The sequence below is a fragment of the Pantherophis guttatus genome, chromosome 5 (assembly GCF_059756535.1).
Source record: "Pantherophis guttatus breed Tessera chromosome 5, ASM5975653v1, whole genome shotgun sequence".
Lineage (NCBI taxonomy): Eukaryota > Metazoa > Chordata > Lepidosauria > Squamata > Colubridae > Pantherophis > Pantherophis guttatus.
This window is the reverse complement of record NC_142067.1, coordinates 28,039,278-28,059,664: the sequence shown is the minus strand read 5'-3', so window position 1 is coordinate 28,059,664 and position 20,387 is coordinate 28,039,278. Positions and strand designations below refer to the sequence as shown.

Genomic DNA, 20,387 nt, shown 5'->3' with positions numbered 1-20,387 from the left:
ATTGCCCCAACAATATATAACAAATAAATATATAAATATGGTCCAGTTGCTGTAGTGGCATGATAATCCAAGTAGCATAGAACAGACAGCAAGGATCACATCACCAATAAATACATGCCCTCAATTTTACTCATATCACCAAAACCAATTTTGAACAGCAGAAGTTAACCTGAGTTGAATTTTTTAAAATTTATTTTATTTTAAACTTTGATTTAAAATTTGGGAATATGTAGTATTCCCACATATGATACCTGTAGTCATTCAAAAAATAACTTATTTTCTAGAAGACAAATTTAACTCCCAGCTTGCTCTGTACTAAGGCATTCCTGCAGCAGACAGATATAGGTTTAGATATATAAAAACATTAGGAACTGGCAATTTATTTTGCAAAAGACTACATTGCTATTTAAATATTTAAAATAATGTAATCTTGTATAAATGTGACTAAGATTTCATCAGGCGGCAAAGATAGGGACTGAAAATGTTTAAATATTGAGTTTGATAGCTAAGCATAACAGCAATAAAAATATTATATTCAGCCATCCAAATCACACAAAACACTCTGCCAGAAAGTATCTTACCATCTAAACCACATGTTCTTTTCAGACAAGGAATTCCCTTGTTGCTGAAACAATTTGTCTATTATTCTGTGTATTGATTACTGAAATACATTTACAACTCAAAACAAAGAGACAATAGTAACTAACTGTGCCGTATTCTTTATGGGCTGTTTCCTGTTAGGCCCGATGACAATTTGTCACTAAAATTATGAGCCCCTACACATATAAAAGAATAGCTAATAAAATCCAAATCAGAAAATTAGGTAAATCTCTTGTTCATGTTTTTAATAGAAGTGATATGAAATATTGAAGCTTAATGAGTAGTAAGACTGTGTACCTATTCCATATTAAGCAAGCACATAAGATATATCTAGTTTTTCTATACTTCTAATACACTTGCTGAATTTACCCTTGAATTTAAATTCAGATGTGTTTAATTTAAAGTCAATCCAACACAAAAGGAAGACCTGCAGATGAAAACAGACATACCTAATATCTACATCTTGTCAAACTACGATTACCAATTCCAGATGAAACCAACATTTCCTCAAATCATTGCATTCATGGGAAATACCAGCATATGTGTATGCAAATATGTTGCATATATACTGTCAGAAACCACACACCAAAAATGAACAAAGAGGGAAAATATGTATAAGTAGTATTGAAAATGAAATGGCTATAAATTAAGCCACCCCGTTTTCTCTCAAAAACTACCCTTAACTCAGAAATGTGACTATGCACACAATTTTCCTTACTTCTTCCAAAGAAACAGCAACAGAAAGAAATGGTATAGGGCCATGATGGCGAACCTGTGGCACGTGTGCCAAAGGTGGCACGCAGAGCCATATCTGTGGGCACATGAGCGTTGTCCTAGCCGAGCTCCAGCATCATGTACGCACCAGTCAGCTGATTTTCGGGCCTCACGGGCCCACCAGACATCGGGAAATGGGCCATTTCTGGCCTCTGGAGGAGCTCCGGGGGGTGGAGTGGGGAAGGCTGTTTTCACCTTCCCTAGGCTCCAAGAAAGCCTCCGGAGCCTGGGGAGGGCAAAAAAACGGGCCTACCAGGCCCACCGGTAACCTTTTTGCTGTCGCATGTCACGTGCGGGGAGCAGGGGGCCATTGAATTATGGGTGTGGCTTGCGTGTACGTGACCTCCCCCCCCGTGCTCCCCCTGCTTTTGGCACGCAATGGCAAAAAGGTTAGTCATCACTGGTATAGGATCTCCTGCTTGAGCAGGGTGTTGGACTAGAAGACCTTGAAGGTCCCCTCCAGCTTTATTCTGATTTATTGATTGATTATTGATTGATTGACTCTGATGAGAGCTGGTAAAGTAATTAAACATATCTATCATTCAGCTCTTTCCCATTCTCAGCTTCTGAAGAAACTATAACAGATATATGGAATAAGGCTTCAAGTCAGAAGCTATCTTCTCCATCTTGGCACATGGAGAGAATTGGCTGACACTTTAAATCAAGTGGAAGTTATAGAGAAAACCAAGTAATTTACCAAGCAATTCCAAGTCTCATGGAATAAACAATACTGAATTTCTTGTTCTGTTGAGTTCACTGAATAGACTTTTTTAGATTTTGGAGATAAGATTGAAAGGATAGAGAGGAAATATGATGAGATCAAGAAGCAGCAAAAAGAATAACAAGCTAAGATCGAAGGAATTACTGATGCTTTAACAGCTCATGACATGAAAGATAGTAAAATGCTGGTGTCCTGCCAGGAAACCTTGGAACATATCCAAGGTCAAGAAAGTAGAAGAATAATATTTGCTTGAATTATCTGATCAACAATGTAAGCATACTTAAAAGAAATCACGAAAAAAACTTCTCCTAGACCTGTTTCAGATAGATTGTGCTGAATCTATAGAGCCAGCCTATTATGTGTCATCTAGACATGGTTCGTTACAAACTATTGATCCTACTATCATTGAATTTCTCCAGAAAGCTGATTGAGACAAAATCTCAAGCAGTTAAAATGGCAACAAATTTGAAATATAAAGGAAAGAAACTAATGTTGTTTCCAGATCTACCCGTCAGAGTTGTACAGAAATGCAGAACATTCCACCAGGTTCATCTTATAGCCAGGCAACCAAGGAAAAAAAGACTTAACTTTCTTTATCCTGCAATATTTGGCTTACCTTAGAAACCAGTGTGGGGAAATTTAATGAACCTGAAAAGGCTATTAATTATTTTAAACAATTGACAGCCACTTCTTCAAGCATAGAATGTTCCACACCAGTCCACTCAGAAATGATCTATAGGTTTGGTAGTTCACAGATTTATCCAGTGCACATAATTCATTTTCATTTATGTCTACCAGCCACACGAGGTAGCTCAGAGCTGAAATCAACTCCAAGGGAAGACTAGAACTGTAAGTTATTGTTCATTAGGCTATAACAGCAGAACCTTGCAAGTCTGATTGTGCGTCTCCCCCCACACATACCTTACACTCCGGTGGTAAGGGAGGAGCCAGCCTAAACCTCTTCTTAATACTACCTTGGTTACAAGTGCTTTAGCATCACATATACTAATGTTTTTTGAATATTTGCTTCTAGATCATCTTTCTGGCTCTCTACAGCACTTCCACCTTTTTCTTTCCCATATGCAGTCTCAGGAATAGAGAAAGTGAAAGTGACTGTCTCAGCTATTGACATGTTCCTATCAATATTACAGTACTATGGTAACATCCAGTTCAGGGGTGGGTTCTACTTTACTAACGGTTCGCAACAGAGCGGCGCGCGCGCTCTTCTGCACAATGACGTTGGGTTCAGTGGATGGAGCCTCCTGCCGGTTTTACTACCGATTCTATAGAACCGGTGCGAACGGGGACAACCCACCACTGATCCAGTTGTTCATTTTATTTTGTCTTGAATTTCATTTTAATTAGTTTTTTTCATATTTTTAATATTTTTTTTGATATTTGAATTGCCAATATTTAGTTTTCCAACAGTTTTGAAGATAATATTTTAGCTAGAGTACTTTTATCTTTTAAATATTTTTCTTCCACTGGATTATTTTAGACAAGTCCAGGTTCTTGGACTTTATGGATATTTGTAATTTAGACATGAGATGTAATACAGTTGCTACATCAATAAAACCATACCTGAAATTGCTTTAAAATTTTAATCAATTCTTTATGATAGATTATTATTATTATGGGAAAGAATATTCTATTTGAATTTAAGTCAATGAAATACAATGGACTTTTTTGCAAATTCTTCCAAATAAGAAAAAGGTTTTGACATGAAAATGGATTGAACAGATTTCCATAAGTAAAAATTCGAAACCTGTCAAACGTGTGGCAATTTTAGTGACTTCTAATTTTATAGTTGAACAAGGGATTTTAGATTTTGAAGGTCACTATATAATTTTAGTATTTAAATGTGGAAATCTTTAAATGGCCCTGAGTAGATAGTATTCCAAAAGAAACAGAAAGAATTTGAAGAGGTAATTATCCAGAAATGCAAGAGGAGACATGTCAGGTATAAGGAACCAGTATGACATCATGAGATGATCAATAACAATAGCACCTAGATTTATATACCATTTTACAGTGCTTTACAGCCCTCTCTAAGTGGTTTACAGAGTCAGCATATTGCCCCCAATAATTTGGGTCCTCATTTTACCCACCTCAGAAGGATGGAAGACTGAGTCAACCTTGAGTCTGGTGAGATTTGAACTGCCAAATTAGGGGCAGCAAGCAGTCAGCAGAAGTAGCCTGCAATACTGCACTCTAAGCACTGCACCACCGTTTATGTCTTTATTGCTGCATGCCTATTTACAAGAAACTCTCCAAACTGACTGCATTTTCTTGGGAATGGTCAGATAATGATTTCAGAGATTCTGAGGGAGGTAAGATCTCTGTCGCTTCCCAATCATCTTCCACTGTAGCTGGAGATTCCATCACAGAACAAGAGAATACAGATGATGTAATTTTTAGGTCAAGTCAGTTGCAATTTTAATTGTGACATTTAACATATCACTTTTTATTATACAGCAATTGGGGACGACCTAAGCAGCCTTGGAAATATGGTGGTAGGCTTAGTAAGTTTAACATTTTTTATTTGCGATATAGTAATAACAAAAACCATTCACCTTCCATTTCTCCATTTCTCTCCTTCTAATTTCTGAAGGCCTTGACTCTTCATAGAATATGGCTGAAGTTAGTTAGATTTCTTAGAAACATTTCTCTCTTTTCGCCCACAGGATAGCTGACAAATCAATGTCAGAGGCTTTGCTAGCCCTTAGATATAACATCAATATCTAAAGCTATGAGATTTCTATTGTTTGGATATGAAGATCAATTCTTTTTTCTTTTGTTTGCATGGACTAGGCAGAATAAGAGCAATATTTTAGGTCTTCAGACTGTGGAAACAAATTTATCCTGTTTCCCAGAGGACAGGTGAGTTTGTTGTTTGTCCTTGGTCAGAATAAGAACAGATTTATATTAAATTTCTATGAAATTGCATGGAAATATTCAGAATGTTACAGCCTTCTTTGTTGTACAGCATCTTAGATAATACTACTAGGCTGAATATAGTCATCCTACTCTATCCTTTCCCCTTATAGTTGCAAAAGTCATAAAGTAAAAGCTAGAGCATAAGCAGTGGATTTATGCGTGCACCCTTTGATACTGCAAGCAATAATGACAGTCCTGCTAGAAATATCTTGCTCATGGCAGGATTCAGTCATTTGAGAGCCAGCAGGTGGAACTAGCTTGGCATAAGAAATGCACTCTTCTCTTTATGTTAGCATACTCAAGTCACACCACAGATGGACTGAATGTGAAGGATGCTCAGACTTAGACTGAAAGCACAAGGACTTGGCAAAGAAATGGAACAAGAATGAGGCACAATGTGTCTGTGGAGGGAGATGCCGCAAAGTCATGCTTGAAGAAACACTGCTATTGTAGAAGAAAAAATGAAGACAACTCTAGTGCCACAAATGACTTGTTTTGTGCGGATATTCCAGTACTCTCACTCCTATATTCTTCCTATCTGAAACTTTGCAAGATCGATACAAATAGGCATTCAATATGCAAACAAATATTCAGATATACAAGAATTGTATAAAAATAGTCTCTCCAACCTCTGTGACTTTGGTTTAAAGGAGGACACTTTAATAAATAAAACAGGAAGAGGGTATCACAAAATTTTGTCTCTTCAGCCAGGTCCTGACAATCCTTTCTACCTCTTCAGGCAAAGGTCCACAGAGATATTGCTTCAATCAGGGAAACGATGGGAGTTCCAATAAAAGGAAATATCTGTAGCTCAGAGTTAAATTGTAAAGTCCCTGGTGCTTTCTGACCTTGACTGTTTGCTTACAGACATCAGTGCAAGTGAGCTTGAGGTTTGCTCCCTATTTACATACAGCAGTTATATATAGTGGAAGCTGCATAAGGAAGTTGCCTGGTCCAAAGTCTGGATTGAATGACAGAGAAAGTAAGACTGTAAAATCCAACTTTGCAATGATTTCTTGATGGCTGAGTTGAGGTCTATCATTGTCATGTGACAGCAACATTTTTTTCCCTATGTTTCCAAGTGCTTCTTAATTGTTTCTAAATTTTGGATGTTGCATGTAGTGCCCTGAGTTGATAGTAGCACCAATTTTCCAGGAAATCCATGCGAATAATACAATCTGTGTCTCAAAAACCTGTATTCATGAGTTTCCTGCCGAAGTTTAGGTTTCAATTATTTTCCCACAAGTGAAGTTTTGTGTTGATATTCCATGAATTATTTGTTTCTGGGTCATAAAGATGAGCCTTGAGTTTTGTAAACTCTCACAATGCTGTGAAGAAATTCCTCGCCTTAATTCCCATAGGACACAACAGTTGAGGAAACCATCTTTCACAAAGATATGCCGATTTTGAAAAACGTGAACAAATATGATCCACACATTTTTGTGAAATGCCAAGCTTGACAGCAGTTTCTCTCAAGAGTGATTTGCCATTGTTCTTAATAAATTCATTAACTTTTCTCATGTGAAACTCATTGATTCCTTTCATAGGTCATCCCTTTTGTTCTTGATTTTACAAGTTAGTTTTTTCCTATTTATATTTTTTTGGTTCTGCAATGTGTAGGTCTCACATCAACCCAGCCGTCGCTATAAACAAATTGCATTTATCAGTGAATTTCAATTGGAGAAGCTTTAATTGAAGCAAAAATTCAACCGCAACAAAAATTCAATCATGGCGTATTGCTTAAAGTGCAGGTTTCCATTTCACCAACAATAGCAAGGGGATCTTTTCTCACAACAACTTCCTGCAAGCTGAAGTAAAAAAGAGATGCCAAAGAACACATGAGAGCTTCAAGCACATCAATATTGCCATCTGGTGGCAATTTATAAAATGCATTGTCATTCCAACCTTCATACAAGAAAAGAAAAATAGATTGGGGTGCCAATTTCAATGTAGATTTAAAAATAATAAATGATGGGTCATATTTACTAAAAACCTTTTCTGAGATTTCAGATCCAAAAAAACTTACTACAATTCTACAATGTTTTCACTCTCAGTGATTGGCTCCACTTCATTAAATTCAATTATTATTTAGTCTAAGAGGAAAGCTTAGAAAACATAGAAATATGCCTCCTCTTAGCTTTCCTCTACTTGCCACCATCTAGATGTGTTATGGCTATAACCTCTGAATTTCCAATCATCAGAGCAAAACCCATATAAAAATATTAGGAGGCAGCAGCTCAGCCAGGTTTTTCTTATGTAGTCGTTCAACATTGACTATACTAGCCCAATTCACATAACACACTAACTTTTATTGTGGTTTGCTTCTGGCTTAGCATGTTGAGTATGACTTTGTAGAATGAGAGATGCCCCACAAGCTCATAGATCACTTCAATTGTGCTGCCATGGTAGAGCTTATAAATGATCATTTCTGCATGTCATTCTTCAAAATCACATTTTCCACCAGGGTTGCTTGCAGCATACAATAAAATATAAGCAGTTCCCATTCAATTTGACAAGGCTGCAGAGAACTAACTTCTCAGCCTTGTTAATTCCCCAATCTTGTCATAAACCTAATCTCTTGAGTTTTCTTTCCTTGAACTGAACTATGTATTTGGCCACATAATCCTTTAGTTTGATTAACTTGATTTGGGTTTTTTGGCTCTGAATACAGCTCTTGTCTTGTGTTCATAAGACATTTAATTTTATGACTTTGCTAAATAGCTTCTCATAAGTGTTTTATTACTAGCGTTAAGCCATGCAGTGGGACAGAAAGCATTCCCCATTGTAAAATGGAAGAGATTTCTGGGTGCAGTTCAAACCTGGTTTTAATCTGTAAAACTCTTTATCATTTCTCAGCCTTTTGGCTAAGATCAAGTATAGCATAAAACTCCTTATGGCTTGGGTGACTAGGTCCTTGCAGGAACACCTCCCTCAACCAGATTTGATTCATCTGACATCCCTCTCAAGAGAAAGTACTGGTGAAACTGCTATTTCATAAGATGGGGCTGGGTCCAGGCATTTTTCCCTCTTTAAATTATGGGTCTAATTCTGTGGAATAGCATCCCCCAATAGTGAAATTATTCCCCTCTATGATTTTTTTCTAATCTGAAGACAGAGACCATTTGGAAATTAATGTCTTCTCGCCATCTTTGTGTTTGATTTTTGTTATTCCAAGATATTTTTATATTTTTACAATTGATGCTTTAAATTATTTGTAATATATGATTTATTAGCGATTAGCTGCCAGGCATCTTAGAAATCCAATCGTCTGTAAATCTAATAAATAAGGAAAAACTATCAGGGAATTTATATTTACAGTATTTATTGGGGGAAAGCACCATAGTTTTATTTCTGGGTGTTTTGTGACTGGCTCTGCTTACCACTTACCACTTCAGCCCATTTTGTAATTGCCTTTTCTGAGTGTAGGAATTATTTTCTGTACCATTGCATTGGGTCCCCAGTGTGTTGCTATCTCAAGCAGAGCAAAACATCATCCATCAAACTGCAGTCAATACAGCAAAGTGCAAACGATAGTAGAGATATCTATTAGAACTATTGCAGAGTCATGTGGATTGTACATAGGCTTAGCTATAGTTTCAAATCGTGATGATGCTTTGGGGAACTAGTTGAATCTGATGATACCTTGAGGAACTCATGCCAATCATTATCATTATTGTATTTATTAAATTTGTTTGACACACACGCACATACATACATACATACGCACATACATACATACATACATACATGCTAACTATATATTGTAGTGGCACACTACAGAAGAATGGCCATCGGCTGGATCTGTTACTCTATATCAACAGTCCATTTTAGACTTTCCAAAATCAACTGTCTAATCATCTTTCTGCTGTTTATTTAAACATAAATAAACTTAAGTCCTTAAACTTGTATAAAAGTTCTTTTGCTAAGGACTGAAGGAAACTCACCCAGTGTAATAAAACTTGCCATTAATATCCAAAAAGCAGTTAACAAGCAATTTCCAAAGATTATTAACAGAGGACATATGTGATTCCTGTGTCCTTTTTAAAGGCACCAAACTGAGATTTGGGCAAAGATGATGATCCCTCATCCCCCATCCCAGCGCTATAAACTTGCAGGAGACCACTATTTTTCAGTCTCCTCATGAGAAGTAGCATTTGGGGTACTTCTTGTGGGCGATTCCAGTCCATTCCTTGTCTGGAGAGGAATTAGAGTCAGTCCATTCACCAGCTCTTCATTCCATTATAGTCATTGGGTCCAAGCTCAGCAAAGCTGTCTTGTCATCATTTTTTCCCCAGATGTCTTTAAATTCCAACTACATTCTAAAGATTTATAAGAATTTCCCTTTAAATATTCTCTCAGGCTTCTTGGAATAGTTTTTAGCAGTAAAATGTGAGAAACTGTCTCTGAGGTTGTTCTGAGTCTAATCTCAGTAGGTCACTTTCCAAGTCTCAGATTATTGCAATCTATCATGTAAATCAAAACAAACAAGACCCATTAATCCTAAGGTTATTTCAGACACCTACTGGTCTATTTTTGTTTCTTGGCATTAATAGCCACATGGCTTCTGTCTGAAAGAATATAACCCACTCTCTCTGTACATTTCTTTATTCAACAGGATAGCAGTTGTCTGTTCTACATGTATATTTTTCATAACCCAGGTACCTTTTTCTCTCAAGTATTTGTGACTGAAAGAAGACAAATACTGATATTACATAAAATAAAAGGGAAAAAGCATTATTTTATTTGTTTCAGTCTACATGTGCTTCTGAAATGGCCTACGCTAAAAATGTACAAAAAGATGCAGTGTAACTGCACAATTGTACCTTTATCACGGCTTCTAACGTTTAGCAATACAGTCTAACGTATACGCTGGAAAATCAACTTGCCATCCGACAGTCAAAGCAGAGGCACAAGGTCAGAGTTCCAGGGGCCACATTTTTAGTGGGACAGAAAAGGAAAATTTTTAAATTTGTATTAATTACTTTCAGTTTTTAATACTTTATCTGCCAGTATTAAGCTAAAATGGAAATGAGAAGAATTGGAATTTACTTTTCATTTGGGTTGCATTCACCACCTTTGGGAACATGGCTCCTGGCATGCCACTCAGGGCCAAGTGATGCCTTTAGCCAAAAGAAACTAAGCATCCCTATGTGAAAGGCATAAGACTCCTGGATGGCCTGGGAGTAAATTCTGCTGAACCTAATAGGACTTCTGTTTGAGTAAGCAATTATAGAACTGCACTGGTAGACATTATTTTTCTGGCAGGGTTCCTGTGTTTTTAATAGCTGAATGGAAGCCATAAAAATCTCAAGTAAAGCTTCTCCAAGCATGATGATATAGTGAAAACTCCGCTGATTGAATTTTAGCTTATATAAATGAACAGCAAACTGCAAGAGTGTGGAAAAAGGAAGGACATGAGTTAGGCTTATTAAAATGCAAACGCTGGAGAGCATAGAGAACTTTTTCCACCTTTTCCATAAAAATAATCAGAATCGGCCCATTTAATTTGTAATAATAGCAAGATGTGACGATAGCTAAAGACAAAACGCTAAGTCTAGAATTGGTAGACTTTCAGGTCCAAGTCCTCAACACATGAAATGATGTCTTGGCATGAATATCAAGTCAGTTGACAAGCCCTACCCTGGATCCCAGGAATCTGGATCCTTAAGTAGTGCAAACTATAGTAATAAGTTGCTAGCTTATGTACAATACTGACAACATGTTACTTCACTGATTTCTGATGCTGTTTCTGTTGCTCCTCCTCCTTTTTAATACACATCTTACAATGTAATGTAAAGCTTTAAATGACTTGGCAACTAGCTAAGGAACCACCTAGCTCAGTATAAATCTGTTCTGACATTAAGTTCAGCAGGAGAGAAACTTTTTAAGATTGCTTTCATTTCTGCTCTATATATTTGAGCAAGGGGTGGGACTAGAAGACCTCCAAGGTCCCTTCCAACTCTGTTGTTGTTAGTTCACTTTTAGATGACTATTTAGAGAGATTATTTTTTTATTATAGTTTAAAACTTTTTGCTTTATTTTCATTAATGTTAGTAGACTCAGGTATCTTATAGAAAGTTGCGTTGACAACAAGAACAACAATAAAGATAAATTTCAAAATAGATTTCATTCTCCCTCAAGATTTCATGATTGAAATATAAAATTTACAGAAGACTTGTAAGATTTTACATTGTTTAAGTGGTCTCAAATGCTGGTATTTTACTGAGAGACGTCATTAAATCTTTGGTGAAATCACTACAATCTCACAAGATTTAGCAATGAGATTTCAGCCAGTAAACATATGTTAATTAGGAACATCCTGGTACCAGTGGAGGGTGTAGTGCTAACTGCCATGATTGAGGAAATTTTAAGTGCGGATTGTGTAGATTAGCAATAGCTTTTCTAGAGTAATTCTGTTCAGAACTATTACCACAATAGCTAAATGATTACTCCACAATTACAACAAACAGCATTTTCATAATATATAGTGTCATTCTCCAACCTTATAATTTCTACTTCTTAGTATGTTTCAAACTATTAAGCTACTTCCCTGTAGTATTTTAAAAGTACAACTTAATTAGGTGGATCTAGCATTCTCAACTGGACACACTGCTATTAAAAGAACCACCTACTCTAAACTAAATTCACTCTAGAACACAATCCACACATTTTTGCACATTTTAACAGCATTATTACTTAAAGTGAGTGTGGTGGTAATATGACAGAAAATTGCCTAAATTGTTTCTTAGTACTTTCTACTGAAAAATATTTTACTCTCAGTACACTGTGTGTCTCTGTGTGTGCAAAATGTTCTCTGTGTACTAAATGTATAAAGGAATAATAGCTTAGAAATCAAGTTCTATTGGTTATAATAAAAGATTTTAGAGATTAGGATTTTCCCAGGCAAGCTTTTTATGGCTCAGCACACACACACATATTTATTATATATTATTAACTTTGATATTAAAATCAACTTTTGATAAAATTGATATCACGTTAATTCTCATTGTGTTTTAAACAAACTAATTCTTTTTCAAGTGAAACACTCAAAAAATAAATTAAGTAAATATAAGAATTGATTTCTGAATGGACTTCCTTGTCTCCAGTTCCTGCATTCCTCTTTCGCTTGTATCATGCCTATTTTATTGCAGGGTTAAAAGAGGGACAATGTTTTTTTAAAAATACAATACAAAAATATTTAGATCCGTAACAACATTCTACTCTTGATTGTGTTCCCATTGTCTGTTCTTAATTCACATGATTCCAGCTCCTGTTTTCTCAAGATATTTTTGAAAGATTGTTTTGCATTTTATTGCCAGCTGCCCTCTGAGAACCAGCAAATTGTTCTTTCTAAAAAGAAACTGGCACTAGAAGAATCCATTCTTAAACTCACACTGACTGCTTCTCCTTGATACAGGGAATCCAATGTTGCTGCCTACAAGACAATTGTTGATGGGAGGAATCATGCCAATAAGTTTTATACAGCAATAGGAAGAGACAGTGTGAATGTAGCAATTTTATTATCAGGATCTTGCCCAATATATTTCAACAACAACAACAACAACAACAAAACCAATTAGGCTTCTGTTCATGAGGAAAACTTTTGATCAACCCAAACAACATTCTTTTTATGGAAGTATTATCATGAGGCCAATCTCCCCCCCCCCCCCCGCTCCCTTTAATTCTTTCATTTTGGGAGTGTCATGCCATATTCTTTTCATTCATGCATGATCCTCAATTAGAATATAGAATGCCTGCTCTAGGGTGTTCCATCAGAGCATCATATATAATTCAAAATATGTACCTTGATTATATTTTCACCAGAGATTTTTATAGATTTTTATTTAAAACATTTTAGACTGCCTTATCTTAGAGCACTTAAGGCACAATGAACCCATGTTTTTACACATGCTCCTTGCTGTAATCTAACAAAATTGCAAACCAGGGAACCTTTCAGGGCTTTAATATTTTGTCCAATTCTAGACCAGCCTTTGTTGACATTTTCATCTTAGATGAAAAGTTTGAAATAATTATTCCATTAAAATAAAAAATATGATGAAAATCACAATACAGTTCACTTTCAACTTATACAATCCATGTTTAAAACATTTATAACTACAGCAAAGTGTTAGGCCAGAAGATGGATTATGGTACATAAAAATTCCCACTACTGTGAATACCAGCATTGCATGGTGTCGCTAGTTCAAAAATCAAAATTTTAATCATTATCTTTTGAAAACTTCTAGTAATCATTTCCAGAACTCTGGGGCTCTGTGGTTCTCCATCTATTCTACACTGATTTTATGCTTCAGACATGCCATTGGCCCTCTTAGATTTGACAAACTATATAAGACTTAATGTTTGGGTTGGAATTCTATCTGGATTTGATATGTTTCCCTTTTTCCATTGCTTTTGCATCTCAGCTCTAATTCTCCTTCCTGGCTTTAAAACCCCAGCAAAATCAAAATTCCTAGTTCCTGAGTTTTATTTATGATCACTTTCTCCTCACCTCATCCCCTTGACCAATATAATAGGTGACGTAAGATGAAGTGAGGTGAGGTGAAGTTAAGTGAGGTGAGGTGAGGTGAGGTGAGGTTAGGTTAGGTTAGGTTGGATAAGGTATATTGGGTGTTTCTATTACAGTGGAAGCAGGCTACAATATTAGCAGCAGTTAATAACACAACATAGCATTCTAAATTAATAAACTGGCATAAAATGACATAAAGCTAAGATCTATAAAACTAAAAACTATACATGAATGAATCTAAGTTCTATAACATTGTAACATTTATACTAAAACACACGTGTAAAGACTCAAAACTATACAATTAACAAGTATGAATAAAAATAAACTTAAAATCTATAAAGTATAACTTCTCTTAATTCCTAATTTAAAAGAACCTAAAATAATTCCTAGTAAAATTAAAATAATTATATTCATTATTTGAAAAACGATAAATATAAATAGCAAAAAAATGATATCAGTCCTTTCTTATTAAGAGTGAAAAGGACAAAAATAATCCAAATAATAATAATTTGTTCAATAAAGTTCTCTGTGAGGTTTTGTGGGACTCATCCTACTGGCCAAAAAGGTAACCTTGGCTTTTACCTATGACAAAAAAGAAAAAGGAGAAAAGACTAAATTCTCTTTATCTCCTGTGTTCATCTTGTTATTTTAATTGTGCACATTAACGGAATTCATGCAATTAACGGCAAATCAAGTTTGTTTTTTGTCACTAGATGAACAAGCAGCTCATATTCTGAAAGCATCTCGAAAGTCCATATGGGAGACTGATTTACTGCAAACAAGCAGCAGAAAAAATCAGAATACTGGCAATATCTGTCCTTGGGCCACATGTATTGTCCATCTTTGATGGACAATTTCTTTCATGGATAAATTATCTCAGTTTTGAAAATTCAAAGCAGAAGCGCTCACATACTTTATAATATTTCCAGATCATATCTGTAGTCGTTACATTGGTATTTTGTTTGGTTTAAAAGCAAACCTATCTAATTTATACTTCCCGTATTAAACTGCAGACCTATTGAATTTCACATTTCTCCAATGTAGTGATTTATTTTATTTTTAATTACCGAAGTGCCTATAAGGTTATGTATTACAACAAAATACGTACCGCATATATTTTTGTGGAAAATATATGTTAATGTACGTAACTGCATATTTGATTTTTAAAACAGTAGACTGATATAGAAAACATGGAAACAAAAGAGAATAGAGAAATATCCAAAACTGACATGGACCAGAATAGATTGGTATAATCTGAAGCAACTCTGATTTAGTAACTGGTATAGAAACTAGAGAATCACAGATGTTTCTCCTGTGGAAACCTGCCAATATTTGGGAAAATGCTGCCACTCTAGTGATACAGAGAAATAAAGTTACAATGCAAGCTTTATTCAAATTCTTCTATTCAGATTTAATGAGCTTCTCCATCAGTACTTCCTCACTTATTTTTATAATCAAAAATAATTTCTAAGAATTTAGAATTTTTAGGGGGCCATTTCTAAAAGGAGAAAATTTATTAACTTTCATAAAATAAATTCCCAAGAAGAAAGATCGAATAAAATTAATATTAATTGAAAATCATAACCTGGACTTTCTCAAGCTTTTTGTCTGCAACTGCAATAAATTGCACTAATATATTAATATATTTATACATATTCTGCCTCTAACTCTCCTGTAAGTATTTGCCCAACATTCCAAAGTCCAGAGCAGAATTTTTAACACTGTAAACAGTCTACTAGCAAATTATAGAGGAATACTTTGCTTCTAGTTCTAGTTCTTTTTGCCGCTTTCCTCCAAGTTACACTTGAATATAAACACACAGGTTATTGCAAACCATAGTACAATGCTTAGAAAATGAAACTACCAATGTAAATAATTATTTTTCAAAATTTAAGAATCTGCTTTCCAAAGTAGAAACCAAAGTAGAATTGGCATTTGGTTCTGTAAGTTTTTTTGCCTGAAGGGAGAAGAGGGTTAAAAAGCAACTGGGACAAAAATACACTAATTGTCCGCATTAGGTAGCACAGGGAGGGACAGGGACAGGGAGGGGGAGAGGGAGAGAAATCCTCCTTAAAACTTTACCTTTTAACAAACTTTCTGTTCAAAACTGAGGGGGGGGGCTCAAACCCCTCAGTTCTGAAGAAGCTTCTTGGATGAGAAGCAAAACATCTTCAAGCAAAACAAAGAAAGTCCAGTTGGCTTTTGAAAAAGCATCTTTGGGATAACCATGACCCAGATGACTGAGAATCTCCATAGTCATTATCTCCATAATTTTGCTTCTTATTTATAGGAGATAAAGAAGATTTATTTATTTATTTATTTATTGGTTTGATTTATATGCTGCCCTTCTCCAGAGGCTCAGGGCAGCTTACAATGCATTAAGCAATAGCCTTCATACTTTTGTATATACCTGCTTAGTAGGGCTTTCGGCCCCCCCTAAGCGGTGTTCTTTTTTCATACAAAGTCAGCTTATTGCCCCCACAATCCGGGTCCTTATTTTACCTACCTCGGAAGGATGGAAGGCTGAGTCAACCTTGAGCCTGGTGAGATTTGAACTCGCAGTAATTGCAGGCAGCTGGCAGCTAAGTGCTACTTAACAGCACTTTAGTCCGCTGCTCCACCACGGCTCTTATGATGATACTGAGTTAAATGATGTGATTAGGGAAAGAAGTGGCTTTCTCTCTTTTTTCTCCGCTCAGACTGCCACCATGGTCAAATTACTTTTAGTTTACAAAAATATATTTAAAAATATAAACAAAGAATGCTTTAACTACTAATTGGTTCCTGAGTTATCTGTCAGGGGTTTCAGGCACTTCTAGATTCAGAGAAACCAGCTACTTGACTTTATGAAGCTACAGAACTTTTTTTAAAGCTTTGAACTGTGTTAGTTTCTCTTTCTCTTTGTCTGTTTGTAGAATATTTGAAATTAATAGAAGGAGAAGCAATCAGACAGAAAATATGGAGCAGAAGCAGTGGTGGGTTGTTCCTGGTTCAGTCCAATTCTTGCAAACCGGTAGTAATAGCGGCGGAAGGCTCCGCCCACCTGCCCAGACATCATCATGGATGATCTGTGCATGTGCAGAAGCATGCACGCACGCTCCCATTGCGAACCAGTAGTAAAGGTAAGTAGAACCCACCCCTGAGCAGAAGACATGAGAATTTGCTGAACTACAATCAAGAAGAACCAGGTTCACATCAATCTCCAGCCACAGAAGGACAATGGATAAATTTGGGACAGTTTAAGATTGTTGCCGTGAAGTGGGAAAAGTTGGAGCTAAACTCACTACCTTGAACTCTGGTAAAAGGGAAGATAAAAATTAAACTAATAAGGGAGTAAATATCTACATATGATCAAAAGCCAAATTGTGCCTTGCTGTGAATGTGGTGAATTCTGTATTTAATTTTGAACTATAAAAATTCTTTGGACAATATGTGACAATAATAGCATAGCTCGGCTCTGAATGTGATACATAAGAGGGTATAAGTACACATTCATCATAAACAGTGCAAGCAGTACAGCTCAATCTGGATTCAAATGCTGCATTTTAAATGTTCCTGCTCAGACCAGATCCAGACCAATGGAAAATGCCCTGCATCTACAAACAGCCTTCAAAGAAGATAGTTCATGCTCAGAAAATAAAGAACTCCTAACAACTCAAGCATATCATAGAATTTATGCAATATGCAATATTAGCAATTCATATTCACAAATCATAAGTTACCTGCCTTTAAATGTATTTTAAGATTAAACAGTTACATTTCAAAATGGTTTTATATGGGCTATAGAACTGCATGCACATACACAAACACACATATATACTTGTTTCTATAATGGAGCTTTTAAAAGTGCTAAAATATAAATCATCCTCTGAAATGTAATTATTACGGTAATTGTTATTCTTCTATAAAGAAAATATACTAGGCTCACCCCACTCCCAATTTAGTCCTAACAAGAATTCTGTGAGTATAGTCACCTTCAGTAAGGAGAGCAAAGTGTGCAACCCATTACAAGTAGGAAAGGACAGAGCTTCCATTGTGACATCACAATCAAAATGGTTAGGAACAGATGACTATGTCTATGAGCTAAATTAAGCTAAAGGATAGCTGATGATACAGATTTCAATTATATGGAAATGCTGCCCAGTTGAAATACAGCAATCTAACCACCATGTTACCAAGTGGTTTCTAAGTAAGTTTTTTTTAAAAATTGTTTTAGCTTCTCATCATTTCTTCAGTTATTTTGTTGTCATAGAATTTCCCTGGCTGGTTTTTCTTTAAACAATTTCTGACATTATGGCAGGCAGTGAAAAATATGCTATCCTGTTGAAACTGCAAAAGGAAGCAGAATATAATTACTCAAGTGGGAATTAAGCCAAGATCTTAGCACCAACACCTCTATGCTTCCAAAGAATTTTATCACCCAAGATGCCTAATTTATGGTTCATTCAAATATGACAGCTCCTGGTGCAAATACAGATTTAAGGAGCATCCCAGTCCAACATGGGGTGGGGGTGGGGGACACCACATCAAGCAATGCTATGAAAGAGCATTGCAATGCAGGAAAGAGACCAAGGATAAAATGAAAAATAATGCAAGATATACGTGAAAGAGGAGGTCTCAAAATACCTAATTTAAGATTGTATTATGAGGCAGCTGTGCTCTCAGCAATTAGTGATTGGATTAATTTAACAGAAGAGAGAATATTGAATATTGAAGGGTATGATTTGTTATATGGATGGCATGCATATTTACTATATGATAAAAAGGTGGATAAGAATTTTAAAAGTCATATATTAAGAAATGCATTATTACGTGTATGAAAAAAGTATCAATATAAATTAAATAATAAATTACCTGTTTGGACAATACCTAGACATATGATAGAGAATATAAGTGTGGAGCAGAAACAAGATGTGATTACTTATAAAGAGCTGCTTATTTTGGAAAGAGGTATATTGCAACTAAAATCTTTAGAGGTATTAAAGGAAGAAAAGAAAATTCACACTTGGTTTCAGTATGGGCAGTTGTATATTAGGTGGAAAGAAGATCAGAAAATTGGCATTTTGCAAAATGAAGAAAACTTAATAAAACAAATCAGAGATCAAAGTCCAATGCATATTAAAAGGTTGTATAATGCATTGATAGAAATAGATTCAGAAATTGAGTTAGTGAAGGATTGTATGATAAAATGGGCACAAAACTTTGGGAAATCAATATCTATGGATGTATGGGAAAAAATATGGGTTAGAAATGTGAAGTTTACTCAAGCCCAAAATCTAAGAGAAAATTTCTACAAAATGTTTTATAGATGGCATTTAGATCCCCAAAACTTAGCCTGTATGTACTCAAGTTTACAATCTACATGTTGGAGATGTAAATGTGATGATGCAACGTATTTTCATGTATGGTGGACATGTAAGAAAATTAAGGCATTTTGGATTAAGATATGGTGGATTATACAAAATATTCTTAAAAGGAAGATAAAATTTACTCCACAGTTGTTTTTATTGGGTATAATTGAAGGATGTACAGTTATAGAGACTAATCTGATTTTGAATTTAATAACTGCAGCCAGACTTTTGATAGTGCAATATTGGAAGAAGGAAGAAATACCTACTATTGAAGAATGGACATTAAAGTAGCTAATTTGGCGGAGATGGCTAAAATTTCTGCATATTTATTTATTTATTTATTTATTTATTTATTTATTTATTTATTTATTTATTTATTTATTTATTTATTTATTTATTTATTTATTTATTTATTTATTTATTTATTTATTTATTTATTTATTTATTTATTTATTTATTTATTATATTTCTATACCGCTTTTCTCCCGTAGGACTCAAGGCGGTGTACAGTCAAGAAAAATATAGACACACAAACATCATAAAATTGCTAATTAAAATTGTTACTTAGTTTGGTCAATTAAATAAAACCCAGAATTAGATAACATTTAAAAAAATCATTCGCATGTTTGTAAGTTTAGCCCTGCCTGTTGGAACATCAGGGTCTTGAGGGCACGGTGGAAAGCACGGAGATCAGGGATATTCCGTATCTCCGGGGGCAGTTCATTCCAAAGGGTTGGAGCCCCCACAGAGAAGGCCCTCCCCCTGGGAGTCGCCAGTCGACATAATTTGACTGACGGTACCCTGAGTAGTCCCTCCCTGTGAAAACGAACTGGTTGGTGGGAGGCTATTGGTGGCAAAAGACAGTCTCGTAGGTATCCAGGTCCTAAGCCATGGAGCGCTTTAAAGGTGATAACTAACACCTTGAATCGCACCCGGAAGACCACCGGGAGCCAGTACAGCTCGCGTAGGAGAGGTGTTACATGGGCGTAATGAGCTGCGCCCATAATCACCCGCATGGCTACGTTCTGGACCAGTTGGAGCCTCCGGGTGCTTTTCAAGGGGAGCCCCATGTAGAGAGCATTACAGTAGTCCATACGGGAGGTAACTAGGGCATGAGTGACCATGCGCAAGGCGTCTCGATCCAGAAAGGGACGCAACTGGCGGATCAGGCGAACCTGATAAAAGGCACCCCTGGCCATGGCCGTCAAATGATCTTCTAAAGATAACCGTGAATCCAGGAGGACACCCAAGTTGCGGGCCCTCTCTGTGGGGAGCAAGATCTCATCCCCTATTGTCAGTGATGGTACCAGCTGACTATACCGGGACGCCGGAAGCCACAGCCACTCGGTCTTGGAGGGGTTGAGTCTGAGCTTGTTTCTCCCCATCCAGATCTGCACGGCCTCCAGGCAACGGGACATCACAGCAAGGGCATCATTGGGGTGGTCTGGGGTGGAGATGTATAGCTGTGTGTCATCAG

The 20,387-nt window shown here is 36.1% G+C and overlaps 2 protein-coding genes across 2 annotated transcripts in view; one reads left to right on the top strand and one right to left on the bottom strand.

Moving 5' to 3' along the window:
* Positions 1–20,387, bottom strand: part of IGSF11 (immunoglobulin superfamily member 11) — a 212,474-nt gene that overhangs the window by 175,737 nt on the left and 16,350 nt on the right. The window lies entirely within an intron of this gene.
* The window catches only part of TEX55 (testis expressed 55), a 63,429-nt gene continuing 60,709 nt past the window's right edge, over positions 17,668–20,387 (top strand). Inside the window, exon 1 of the mRNA XM_087894796.1 lies at positions 17,668–17,748. The gene's annotated coding sequence lies outside the window, so the exon portion shown is untranslated. The remainder of the gene's footprint in view (positions 17,749–20,387) is intronic.